This window comes from Canis lupus, chromosome 21 (genome assembly GCF_003254725.2).
Source record: "Canis lupus dingo isolate Sandy chromosome 21, ASM325472v2, whole genome shotgun sequence".
Lineage (NCBI taxonomy): Eukaryota > Metazoa > Chordata > Mammalia > Carnivora > Canidae > Canis > Canis lupus.
Genome location: NC_064263.1, coordinates 39673244 through 39686908, shown reverse-complemented (window position 1 = coordinate 39686908; position 13665 = coordinate 39673244). Strand labels below are relative to the sequence as shown.

The following is a 13665-nucleotide window of genomic DNA, read 5'->3' as shown; positions in this document are numbered from 1 at the left end:
ATAAAATACTGCCCTAAAGAAGAAGGAAATATGATTTTTTTACTGGTTTATATAGAAAAGCATATAACTGTAATAATATTTTAACTATAGTTTGTATAGACCATACTCATTTAAACTCTATGCAAATCTTTGTTACTTCAGGGCAAACAAGCTACAAAACCATAATGTGTGGTGTAGTGAGCACACACCATAAATTTGATAATCATACTTGTGAATTCATCATATTTTATATAGGAGATCGCTGTAGCATTATGAATAGTAATGTGCAAATGACGTGAAAAAATGTTGCCACATTCTTGACTGTTTAGTGATTTTAATGCCACTGTATTATTTCATTTTGTGCCAAGTTGCATTGATTGATAAGTGAAGATAGTAAAATACCAGAAATTTTACATTGGTTTTAATGTGTGGAGTTTCTATAATTCCCCTCAAATCTGGAATGTTAACATAAATACTCCTTTTGTGGGGTAGCAGGAAACATACTGCCCAGACTACACATGTTACCCCGCTAGGCCTGCATCTACTGTTTAGAGAAATAGGAGTGGGAGGCTGTTTTAAGTGAAAGTGAAAAAAGGCATTTGTTTAGCTGCATGGCAACACAAATATTTCACTTAGTGAGGACTGACAATGCATCTCATTATGTGAGCCGGTGCCAGCTTGTAAAAAATTTCTGTTTAACTTTCCATATTAGTTGAAGGTGCTGTGCTTAACTGTTTGAAGCCTGGCATCCAGGTTCCTTCCCTTGCTCCCATCCCCAACACACATTTTTTGTCTACCACTGTTTGTTTATAATCCCAAAGTAATAGATAAGAGAGAGCCAAGGATATTTGGTCCATTGAATGCTATTAGGAATATGTGGGGAAACCTGCCAGATTGAAGTCTGCCTCAGGCTAAACATTTGTCACTTCTTCCCATTTCTCCTATTCCGGATGCACTTTCCTTAAGGCTAATTGTTATATTTTGTCTTGACAGTAGAAACATTGTGTGGTATTTTGTTTTAAATTGACAGTTACCTTGTGGTGCTACCATTGCCTGAGTAGCATGTTCTCAAGGTAATAATTCTTATTCTTAGATTCTTGAATCTCCCTTTACAATGTGTTTGGAGCTTAGGCTATTTTTGTTTCTTGTAGCAGTAGAAGGCAGAGTAAAATAAATTAATGATGACCATTGTATCACTTGTTTAAAATAATCTATTTTACAGATTTTGATCTGAAGAAGGTAGAGAAGTACTTTCTATTTCGAGAGTGTTTGAGATAAAGTCTCTGTGTTCTCATTGGCATGATCATTACCTGTGTGTATCAATTTCAATAGCTTTATCCAGATACGGTGGTATAAGGAGAGGGCAAAATACATTTTTAGATGTCTGTGGCTGTAATACATAAATGAAAGATTCTTAGCACTCACGAGCATAGGATGATGTGCAAGGACCAACTGTGTGAGTATTCCAAAAAATGAACATTTTTTTCATAATTTCATCATATTTTTTGAAGCTGTGGGATCAGGAGTGTCAATTCGTTAAGAGAACATTTCAAAACATTTTACCCAGTGAGAGAGCCCTAGTAACAGAATAAACTAAGAGAAGTAATTTATAATGCACAAAGCACTTTAAAATTATAAAAACCAAGAGAGTTAAAAGTGGGGATCACTTTGCATGAAAAAATTGGAAACAAATTCAAATTGTTGACAATTCCTCTGTACTAGTTAATATCTGCATAAGGTTTAGGTGATTGCACTTTATGAGTATGTTTACATTTCTTTCATAAAAGTAGTTGGGGCATTTAATTTTTTTTAAAATAAGAAAAGATTCAGATATGAGAATTAGAAATTTATGATAAAACATTTTCCTTTTTTTCTAAATTAAGTAGCTGGAAATTTGTAGCAAAATCTTTCCCTCCTCTTCCTTCCTCTACTGCATTCTGGTTCTTATTGTATTCCATCTTTCTCTATTTTTAGGGTAGACTTTGGTCCTCTGGGAAAAGAGAATCCTTTTAAATCCTAAAAACTGTGGCATCATCTGTTAGGCAGAAGCCTGAACTGGCTGGGGATTGTAAATGCCTGCCAAGGATCTTTCTGACCTCTTTACTTCTTACTACCTCCATAGTAGTTGTGGATTTTTGCTTAATTAGTCACATTCTAGCCCTGTGTCTGGGCTTTTTAGATAGGGAACACAATATGCCATCAGTTGATGGGATGGGCCAGGGTGTGGAAGTACTAGAAGGCAATGCAGTTGCAGTCTGGATGGAACCCAAAGTAAATATTTTGCCGTTAGCTTTCTCATCAATTAGATAGTCACGGTTAGCCTCAAAGGGCTAATATATGGATTTAAAAAAAACACATTTGGATTTTTCAGTTCTGCTTGTTATTGCTTATTTCCTTCTAATAAAAAGCAGCTCACTTCCTCTCTTCAAGCAGAACCATGCTTCAACTTTCCCAGCAAATCTTGTCTGAGGGTCAGTGAATTGGTCTAGTATCAAGAGCACAAATATGAGGCTTCAAATTTACTAAATAGTTCTTATTCCTCATTCCATGGTTTGGAGTGAGAGGTAGAAGGTAGAGGGATTGTTTCTATAGCATCTCTGTCTCCATGCTTCCACCCTGCCCATCCAATTATTAGTTCAGATTTAGAGTACTTGGTATCTGCCTTAAAGGACACTATTACAATATCCAGTCACAAATTTAATAGCTCCAAAAGTGGAAAAAAACCCTTCTGGTTCCTTGCCACTTACAATGCATGGAAGATAGTAAACATCCAATGAGTATTTGTCGAATGAATAATTGAGTGGATGAGTGAGAATATAGGAAATGTTGACAAGAAGAGAAGAGTATAAAGTTCTTAAAAGATGTGATTGAGAATGATTTAGTGTTATGGACACTTGAAGTTCAAATTCAGAGATTAACTGGTAAAACTGTTGGAATGAGGAGTCCTTAATTCAAAAAAACTTGGACAGATTTACTTTTCTAGCTGGTACAAATTAGCCATCAGTTTTTTCCAGGAGTTGTCAGGTAGCATTCAATTTCCCAAATTTGAAATTTTGGAGGCAATGGGATCCTCTAAAATGCCATCTTTGGAAAACTGCCTAGGATTCAGAATAAGTTATTTTTATAGTACTAGAGAGACTAGACAACATCTTAGAAATTTCTGTACCTATCTGTGGTTTCATATTTCCTTTGCAAAGAGTTATGGTAGAAACATGAAGCTGCGTAGTGGGGAGAGTTGGTATGCCATGCTATAGGAAGTTTGGCAGAAGAGTTTCTATCTGGATATGCATTTTCTTTCTTTTTTTTAATGTTTCAAGTTTTTATTCAAATGCAAGTTAGTTAACATACAGTGTAATATTAGTTTTAGGTGTAGAATTTAGTTATTCAGCATTTAGGTACAAAACAGTGCATAAGAACAAGTGCCCTCCTTAATCCCCATTACCTATTTAATCCATCCCCCCACCCACTCCCCCATAAACTATCAGTTTCTTCTCTATACTTAAGTTTATTTCTTGGTTTGCCTCTTTCTCTCTCTCTGCCCCCTTTGCTCATTTGTTTTGTTTCTTAAATTCCACATGTGAGTGAAATCATATGGTATTTGTCTTTGTCTGACTTGTTTTGCTTAGCATTAATACACTCTAGCTCCATCCACACATCATTGCAAATGGTGAGATTTCATTCTCTTTTATGACTAATATTCCATCATATATATATATATATATGTGTGTGTGTGTGTGTGTGGTATATATATATCCAATTATTTTACATATATATGTGTGTATATATATATCTATATCTATCTATATATATATATCCCACATCTTCTTTATCCATTCATCAGTTGATGAACATTTGGGCTCTTTCCATAATTTGACTATTGTTGATAATGTGCTATAAAACTCGAGGTGCATGTATCCCTTTGAATTAATATTTTTGTATCCTCTGGGTAAGTACCTAATAGTGCAATGCTAGGTCATAGGGTAGTTCTATTTTTAACTTTCTGAGGTCCTCTATACTGTTTTCCAGAGTGACTGCATAGTTTTTTACAAACTAGGTAAGAGGGTTCCCCTTCCTCTCCATCCTTGCCAACACCTGTTTCCTGTGTTGTTAATATTAGCCATTGTGACAGGTGTGAGGTGATATCTCATTGGAGTTTTGATTTGTATTCCCCTGATGATGAATGATGTTGAGCATCTTTTTGTGTCTAATGTATGGACATGCATTTTCTTTCTATTCAAATTTGATGTGATTATGAATTACTGGTCTGCACTTGATTATGAATATAAAGGTGGATTTTTCAAGCTGATCAGAGTGTACCTGGCAGTCAGATTGTTTCTGGTTCTACTTTAACCTACTGTGGTGCTAATACCTTATGGGGGAAGCTTTGTGATCATGTTCGTTGTACAGGGATAAGTAGGCTAGTGTAGTGAGTGTGTATTCCTTCAATAGCTTCATTTTGGGAAAAATTCCTTGGGGAGCCACATGTGCTGAACTTCATGCTAAATATTTAAAATCAAGAGATTCCCAAATCTACCAGTATTCTTCAAGACTTTACTCTTTCAACCCAGGAATTTATATAGTCAAGAGATACTATTTTCTCCTAGGTTCTCTTTACTATTATTTTGCCCAATGCCATGCCATTTAGACTGCCAGATATTCTTGAAGTTTGCAATATCTCTCATTATCAATAATTTATTCTGCTTGTGTAGTTAATGGTGTATCTGTGCAAATAGTATATATATTTATATGCTGGCTACAAGGTAACAAAGGCCCAATTGTTTTTATGGTGAAAGGATACAGATTTTCCGTGCCCAATTAAGCAGGTAATTTACATATATATATATTTATATATAGCTTCTCAAACATTAAAACATACTTCCCATTATGTGTGGGAGGTTTACTTCACATTTTATTGCTCATTTCCTGAAATATAAAAATATAAAATAAATTGAAAAATTAAGTATGTATTTGGGGTATCTTTGGCATGTAATACCCAATTCAGATAGTATATGAAGTGTCTCATTCTTTATACATTGTGAATATGATAGCTGCCATTCTAGCATGCATTATTTATAACTCAGAATCTTCTAATTTTGAATAGTACAATGTATTTAAAATGTAGGATTTAAAAAAATAGGTTGTATGAAAAAGATATGAATGGGATATCTTTATCTAAAATCATTTAGATATTTTTGAACTGATTAGTATAGAAGCAGTTTGTATTTTTCTACTCCATACCATTCCTTTTACTGGAATATTTCAGGTAAACATTTTTACTTGTGGGATTTATATTTCATCTTTCAAGTCCCAGCTCCTTGTAGCCTTCTCTGGTCTCACTTCATTTGAACTTCCACAGTATTTTGTATTTCTCTTTCTGTGCTTGTCCTGATTTGTCTTTTTAGTAGTTTAGTAGTTTCTGTAACTATTCCTTTCTGTTAGCTTCTGAACAATTTTTTTAAAAGATGTTTATTTATTCACGAGAGACAGAGAGAGAGAGAGAGAAAGAGAGAGGCAGAGACACACAAGCAGAAGAAGCAGGCTCCATGCAGGAAGTCCCATGCAGGACTTGATCCCGGAACTCAGAACTCCAGGATCATGCCCTGGGCTAAAGGCAGACACTCAACTGCTGAGCTACCCAGGTGTCCCTGATCAGTTTTTTCTTTCTTTTTTTTTTTTTTTAATTTTTTTTAAAATTTATTTATGATAGGCACACAGTGAGAGAGAGAGAGGCAGAGACACAGGCAGAGGGAGAAGCAGGCTCCATGCACCGGGAGCCCGATGTGGGATTCGATCCCGGGTCTCCAGGATCTCGCCCTGGGCCAAAGGCAGGCGCCAAACCGCTGCGCCACCCAGGGATCCCAGTTTTTTCTTTTTTTTTAAGGACAGGTATATTAAATCAAATACATCTTAAATAACTTATATGACTATATAGTACCTGTTTTTCCATAAGCACTCAGTAAATAATTATTGAGATAATCAAAAATTTTGAAAGACTCCACACTCTCAGTTCCTTTCATAATTTATGAAATTTACATTGCTCTTCTTACATTGGTTTCTCTTATATGTGTTGATTGTCTTTACTGTTTTCATATTATCCTGGGAGTTCAGGAGGAAATAGTTTCTTGAATTTGCTGATGAGTTTAATGCAACATCTTTTTAAAATATGAATTATGTTATTTATTGTGGGTCCCTGAACAAAATCTGGAGTTTGTGATTGGGGAATAAAGAAGGAATTGACATGTCACCCTCAGCGTTACTGTTCCTGCTCCTTCAGTCCCTCTTGTCAATCACGATTTTAGAGTGAAATCTATACCATACTTCCTGATACTGTCTCTAATATAGTAGTTTGCTCATAATTAGTGCTCCAAACATATGCATAAAATAAATGTGTGAATGAATTTGACATCAACGAATATTGCCTTTGATGTCTCATTCACTCCTTCCACTAATGGCTTATCTACTCTCCCCAGGCTTTCTTTGCATTTGTGTTGCCCTTCCATTCTTGCATATAAAATCTTCCTTTCAAGAAAACATTTGATGGTTGTTTTCAACCCATGATATAAAGGGTCAATATTAGCTTAGTATGTTCTTCTTTTGTGGCATATGAATTAAAAATGTAGAATCTTTTCAAATAAAAATTAAGGTAAATGAGTTAAGTTATATGTGATCTTCATTCAAAATAAAGGTGTTGATTTTCTTGACTTCATAGAGAAACATGTTTATAGCTGGGCTCCAAAGCAGTTTTGGTATTGCTTAGGGACCCATGAGGAAATTTCTAGGGAAAGTAGCTGAAGATAGATTACTATAAATCTTTGCAAGTGTCCTAAGGATTTTAAAATTGACAATGGCTAAGAATAGAAAGAAGGATAGAAAGAGTACCTTGGGACAGCTGGCCCTGAAGTGAGGAAATGGAACTAAAGTTACCAAAAGAAAAATCCTTTGTTCTCATTTACCTTAAGAATAACTAGATTCATAGTTTTTGTTCCTCTTTTTGGACTGCTAGAAACAATTCAAGCAAATCTGTGCTGTGCAACTGCTATTACAATGAAGAGTTTGCATTTGTTATTATTGTCTTTACCTGAAGTTACTTCACTGTAATAATTACTGGAAAAAGAAATGATTTATAGCTACACACAGTTTACTGTATTCCTGTTCTAGCATTTTTCTAGTAAAAGCACCTTGATTTTATTTTATGTTTTTGGAGAATGATGCTTCTTTTGGTAAATGTGGTTGTGTAGAGTTGCCCTTATCCTCCCAAGTCATAGAGAGTGGGCATTCCATATGCCTGGTCACATTGATTGATTAGGAAATACACATGTTATCCAAGTCAGGCCAATGATATTTAATCTTGGGATTTTTGCTGGGAATTAATGGGAAAGAAGCACAGCCTTTCTACTGTCATTGCTAACCTGGAGTTTCTGATAGTCATCTTTGCCCCTGAAGTGGGAGAACCTGCCTGAGATATGGAGAGAGACCAATTACTGATTACATTGTTTTATTTTATTTTAAAAATTTAAAAATTCAGTTTGCCAACATAGAGTATAACACTCAGTGTTCATCCCATCAAGTGCCCTCCCTAGGGCCCAGTACCCAGTCACCCCATCGCCCTACCCCTCTCCCCTTCCACAAACCTTTGTTTCCCAGAGTTAAGAGTTTCTCATGGTTTGTCTTCCTCTTTAATTTTTTTCTCACTCAGTTTCCCTCCTTTCTCTTATGTCCTTTTCACTGTTTCTTATATTCCTCATATAAGTGAAACCATATGATGACTGTCCTTCTCTGATTGACTTATTTGACTCAGCATAATTGATTACATCATTTTAACACTGAGTCCAGTGTGTAAGAAGCCAGGACTTTTCAGTTATGTTGAGCTAAGAATTTTTTTATTTTAAATAAAGCTGCTTTGAGTTAGTTTTTTTATTGTAACAAAGTGTTCTAATGAATACAACCAAAATTATGCAACTGACCATAGAACTGATAGGGTGGATTGATATATGGGATTTGGAGAAATATTTTGATGTCCATTGACTGATCCAATAATGAAATTTATTTATTCCACTTTCCATGAGTGCAAATGAGTGGGGTGATATGATGAAGGTCATTACAATTCCTATTGAAATGATTAATATTGTCAAAGAATAAAATGCAAATGAGATGACACAGCTAGGTAAGTTCTAAGACTTAAGTTTATGTTATTTTGAAAATAGAACAAGTTTTTATGCTAAGTGATAAGTCGGACTGAGAAAGACAAATGCTGTATGATTTTACTCATATGTGGAATCTAAAAGAGCAAATGAAAAAACAAAAAGCAGAACCAGATATATAAATATATAGAAAACAAACCGATGGTTGATAGAAAATAAGGGGTAGGGTAAATGGGTAAAATGAATGAAGGGGAGTGGAAAAAATAGACTTCCAGTTACAGAAGAATAAATCACAGGAATAAAAGGTACATCATAAAGAATATATAGTCAATGGTATTGTAATAGTGTTGTATCCTGTTAGATGGTGGTTATACTTGTGGTGAGCATAGCATAATGTATAGAGTTGTTGAGTCACTATGTTGTAGACCTGAAACTAATGTAACATTGTATGTCAACTATACTCAAAAAAAAAAATAGAGAAAAATTTTAAAAAGAAAATGGAACAAGTTTATGGACTTTTTTCCTGGGTTAAAGAATACAGTTTTTCAGGGCACCTGGGTGGCTCAGTTGGTTAAATGCCCAATTCTTGGTGGCTCCGGTCATAATCTCAGGGTCATGAGATTGAGCTCTGCATCAGACTCCCTGCTCAGAGCTGAGTCTGCTGGAGATTCTCTCCCTCTCCTTTTGCCCCTCCCCCATTCATGCACACGTGCTCTTTCACTCTAAAATAAATAAATAAATAAATAAAATCTTAAAAAATAAATATATAGTTTTCCTTCCTTCTAATAAAATAAGTTGAGGTTTGCCTATATTTTTAATATTCACTTATCTATTGCAGTTTGATATATTTGTTAGATGTATAACTTGGACAGGAATTGGAGAGAGTACCTGTGCTCTGAAGAAATATCCTCTGCTTGTTACATTTTCATATGTTAATCTTTTCATTAATATGTGATTCTACTTAAGATCAACTTTAATGGATTTACCTCAGATTAGAAATCTTCTCACTAGTTTGGAAAAACTCAAAAAAATGGAAATGGATATTGTAGTACAAATTTTGCTGTTTTCCTGGAAAAATAATTGGAATTGTGATGAAAATTTATTCTCCAAATCTAGTTATGCACGTTCTACTCGACGTTTGTAAGTCACATTTAAAGGGGTAATATTTTTAATGTATATTTGCCTTTTAGGAGGGCTCCATTTTATCTGTCTTTTCACATTGTTTGAAATATGTATATAAAATATGTATGTAAAGACTAGGTTGATATTTGATCATCTCTCAAGCAATACTGAACCATTTTATATTAAGATTTTGTTACTTAAAATATTAAAAAAACCCAACATTAAGATAATATCCTAGGTTTTCTTGCTTTTCCCCCTGCCATTCAAGGATGTATATTCTCAGTCAAATTTGATCTTTTTAACTTGGCAAACCTTAAGTGACAAGGTCTTAAGTTGACACTGTTTTCTCCCTAATTCTTGTAGATTATAGATATGTTCCTCAGATCTAAGAGTCTTAGATCTAAATTCCTTGGGTGCTTATGTTCTCATAAGGAAATGATCATGTTCAGAGGTTGGGGTGTTAACTAGTCCAGGAGACCAAGGCCCCATTAGAACCATTGTAACGAAAGATGAATGGATAAAGAAGATGTGGTTTATGTATACAATGGAATATTACTCAGCTATTAGAAATGACAAATACCCACCATTTGCTTCAACGTGGATGGAACTGGAGGGTATTATGCTGAGTGAAGTAAGTCAGTCGGAGAAGGACAAACATTATATGTTCTCATTCATTTGGGGAATATAAATAATAGTGAAAGGGAAAATAAGGGAAGGGAGAAGAAATGTGTGGGAAATATCAGAAAGGGAGACAGAACATAAAGACTGCTAACTCTGGGAAACGAACTAGGGGTGGTAGAAGGGGAGGAGGGCGGGGGGTGGGAGTGAATGGGTGACGGGCACTGGGTGTTATTCTGTATGTTAGTAAATTGAACACCAATAAAATATTTTAAAATTCTAAAAAAAAAAAAAAAGAACCATTGTAACATCAAGCCAAAGTTACAGAAGCCTTAACCTTTAAGAGTCCATGCAGACAACAGCACATTTGGAATGGCATGCACACTTAGTTGTATGGGTGGAATTTCTCAGAGGTAGTGGATTTTGAAGTTTTATTATCTATCATTAAGCAGGATTTCGCCTTTCCTCAAATGACCCCTAGTGTGCAACCCAGAAAAATTCAGTTTAAAATATAAAATTCCTGGGAGAAAAATGCTTTTGCTGCTGCTGTTTCTCCTTCTTCTTCTTCTTTCTTCTTCTTCTTCTTCTTCTTCTTCTTCTTCTTCTTCTTCTTCTTCTTCTTCTTCTTCTTCTTCTCCTTCTCCTTCTCCTTCTCCTTCTCCTTCTCCTTCTCCTTCTCCTTCTCCTTCTCTTCTTCTTTCTTCCTTCTTTCTTCTTTCTTCTTTTTTCTTTTTTCTTTCTTGTTCTCCTTCTTCCTCTTCTTTTTAAGATTTACCAACTTATTTGAGGGGGCAGGGAAAGGAGAGGAAGAGAGAATCCCAAACAGACTCCACGCTGAGCGTGAGCCTGACACAGGGCTCAAGCTCATGACCCTGAGATCATGACCTGAGTCGGAGCCAAAACCAGGATTCTGACACTTGGCTGACTGAGACACCCAGGTGCCCCAGAGAACTGTATTTTTTAATCCAGTAAAAAAAAAATCTATAAATTTGTTGTATTTTTCTTTCTCTTTTTTTAAGGATTTTATTTATTTATTCATGAGAGACACACAGAAAGAGGCAGAGACATAGGCAGAGGGAGAAGCAGGCTCCCTGCAGGGAGACCGATGCAGGACCTGATCCCAGGACTCTGGGATCATGACTTGAGCCAAAGGCAGATGCTCAACCACTGAGCTACCCAGGTGCCCCTCTACTGTCTTTTTAAAAAAATTTTCCTGTTACCCTAGAACCTGCTTTTAAGAGCCCTTCCTTTCTTCTTCTTATAACCCTTCAATGTGGTAATCTTTCTTTTTAGTCATTCACTATTTCTCCTACCCAAACCTATTCATGGTATAGTATCCTACAGGAGTCACATAGACGTTTATTATTATTCTTGTTGTTAAATTTTTTTATGACATTTAAATTAAAATAACAAAAAAATCTCACACAGAATTTCACAATATGCAATCTGTTTTTGCTTTTACCTGCTTGTTTCCAGTCCTTGTCCATGTTTTTTTTTTTTTAATTTCACATAACTATAATCAGAGCATGGATATCATTGGGTATTATTTGTTTTTCATTTGATGTTATATAATAAATATTTCCTGTCACAAAAAGCTTGCCATGGCCTATACAGACACTGGGAGATGCCCTTGTATGTCTTTCTTTGGAAGAGATCTGCCATTTGGGTTTTATTTTGGATAGTTTTCCTCCTGGTCTTGAGATATTCCATTTACAATTAGCCTGAAGTTCTTACTGAGGGAAGACACAGTTTCTGTTTTTTTTTTATGGGAATGCATCTTAACATTTACCATTAACTATGAAGTTTTTTGTAGTTTTATTCCCCTTATCTCTTGCATCTGTTGAGAAGTTTATAGACTTTTTCTTCTTTAATCTATGAACATGGCATCATTGGCAGAGTTTCTAAACCATGTAGCATTACTGAGATAAAAACCTACTTGTTCTTGATGGATTTTCATTTACACTGTAGAATTAATTAATATTTAAAAGATTTTTTGTTCTGTTCTTAAGTGAGATTAGTCTATAATTTTTACTTTCTATATAGTATGTTTACTTTGTTTTGGAATCAAGGGTATTTTAGCCTTAAAAGTGAGTTGGGAGTCATATATATTTTAGCCTAAGAGGAATTCATAGGAGTTCTAGAGACACGAAGTTTAAACTCTAGCTAGGAGGAAAAATATTTTTATCTGTAAAGTATTTTGAAACATCAACCTAAGCTGGCATTTTTGTTTTGTTTTTTAAATTTTGGCACAGGGAGAGACTGGGGGAGGAAATTGGGAATAGAGAAAATGTTGGTAAAGCATGGAGGTTGCCTCTATAAGTCTCTGTAAGTGTGGAGATTGCCTCTATATATTATTTTGGTGTTTATTTTTGAATATATTTTGGCAGACCTATAGTATGATCAATTGGGATTAAGAGGAGGGTAGTTTTATGATGTTGGTTAGGGAAGATACTGGTTATTAGAGAAACCATTAACTGAACATTGAAAAAGGTTCCTGAACCAAAGTTGGAGCTACACATGATCTGAAATTTAAATACGTTTTAATTAGTCTGTTTATATCCCTAATACCCTTAAAAGGTAAAGGATTTGGAAAAAAAGGTACAAGGATAGAACTTCTCCTTCAGGTCCCACAATTTTCCCATTGGTTGCATTAAGCCATTTATGACATTGTTCTCTCTCCAAGACTCTCCTGGGAGTTAATTTTAGTTAGATTTTTATCTCTATAAAAAATCTGGGGAGTAGCTTTGAGTCCATATGTAATTTGACCGATGTTTCATTTCATCTTATAAAAAATAGTTCACAAATGTTAGGAACTCTTCAAGTTTGGCCTTTCTGAGTATCTGATATATGATTACTGATGCAATTTCTTACAAAAGAGGTGCTGACTTTCTTCTGTTCTTACTGTTCTAAATGTATCACAATTTAATTCAACACAATTTTTCAGCACCTACTCTGCACCAGGTACTGGATATTCAAATATGATTCTTCTTAAGGAGTTCAAGCTTTCTTTTTTTCATCCTTGTTCTCTGAAGGCTTTTTCTGATATCCAGGTGCTTTTGTTTTTCTTTCTTTTTTGCCTGTCAAAACAAAGAGATTTTTAAAGGAAAATTTGAGTTAAACCCAAGCTGCTTCTATTGAGAAGAATTAGTACAGCTCTCTGAACATGGGTCTATTGTTTGTTTAGAACCTAGTGTTAATGAGGGCACAATGCTTGTCTTGATTCTTATATGGACCTATTACCTTTGCTCTGTTCCATGGCCTTCAATCACTGATCTAATGGTTGATACTTGCTAAAGACCAGGTGAGAAGATTTGGTTGATCAAAACATTAGAAAACCAGTGCAAATGGCATTCTTGCCAGGTATCATCCTTGTTTATAAAAGGCAAACAATAATTTAGGGCTTCATTTTAAAAAAATCATTACTGATAAAGTTGTAAAGGGATAGGTGGAAAGTAAAAAAGAACTTAAAAGCCATATTATTATGTGATGTTTTTTCCTGTTCTCCATTAATTGGGTAATTCTTAAGATAGTTTTCCCTATGTCATTTAGTTTCCTTTTTAATATCTTTAGATGCAAGATTGAGCTTTGCTGGCCTTTCTTTCTTGTTCTTCGAGTGTTAGTGCCAGCTTTGGCAGCCCACATTGTCAGTGCTGGCTCCCATGAAGGAATGGCTGAAGGCTCCTTTTGGAGACCCACTTCACTGGTTATTTTAATTGCTCACAGGGATAATTGTTGAGTGGTGCTATATAGGATAGTATTTCCTTTGCCATGGGGTTTAGGAATTCTGCCCAGTAATCACTCCTAC

At 35.1% G+C, this 13665-nt stretch overlaps 1 protein-coding gene across 21 annotated transcripts in view; it reads left to right on the top strand.

Moving 5' to 3' along the window:
• The window catches only part of SOX6 (SRY-box transcription factor 6), a 665863-nt gene that overhangs the window by 231959 nt on the left and 420239 nt on the right, over positions 1-13665 (top strand). Inside the window, exon 1 of one of the 21 annotated variants that reach the window (XM_035703777.2) lies at positions 13076-13161. The exons of 18 other annotated variants lie outside the window; for them this stretch is intronic. The gene's annotated coding sequence lies outside the window, so the exon portion shown is untranslated. Of the gene's footprint in view, positions 1-13075; positions 13162-13665 lie in introns of those variants that run through there. 2 more of the 21 variants (XM_035703774.2, XM_035703765.2) reach the window with 2 other exon arrangements.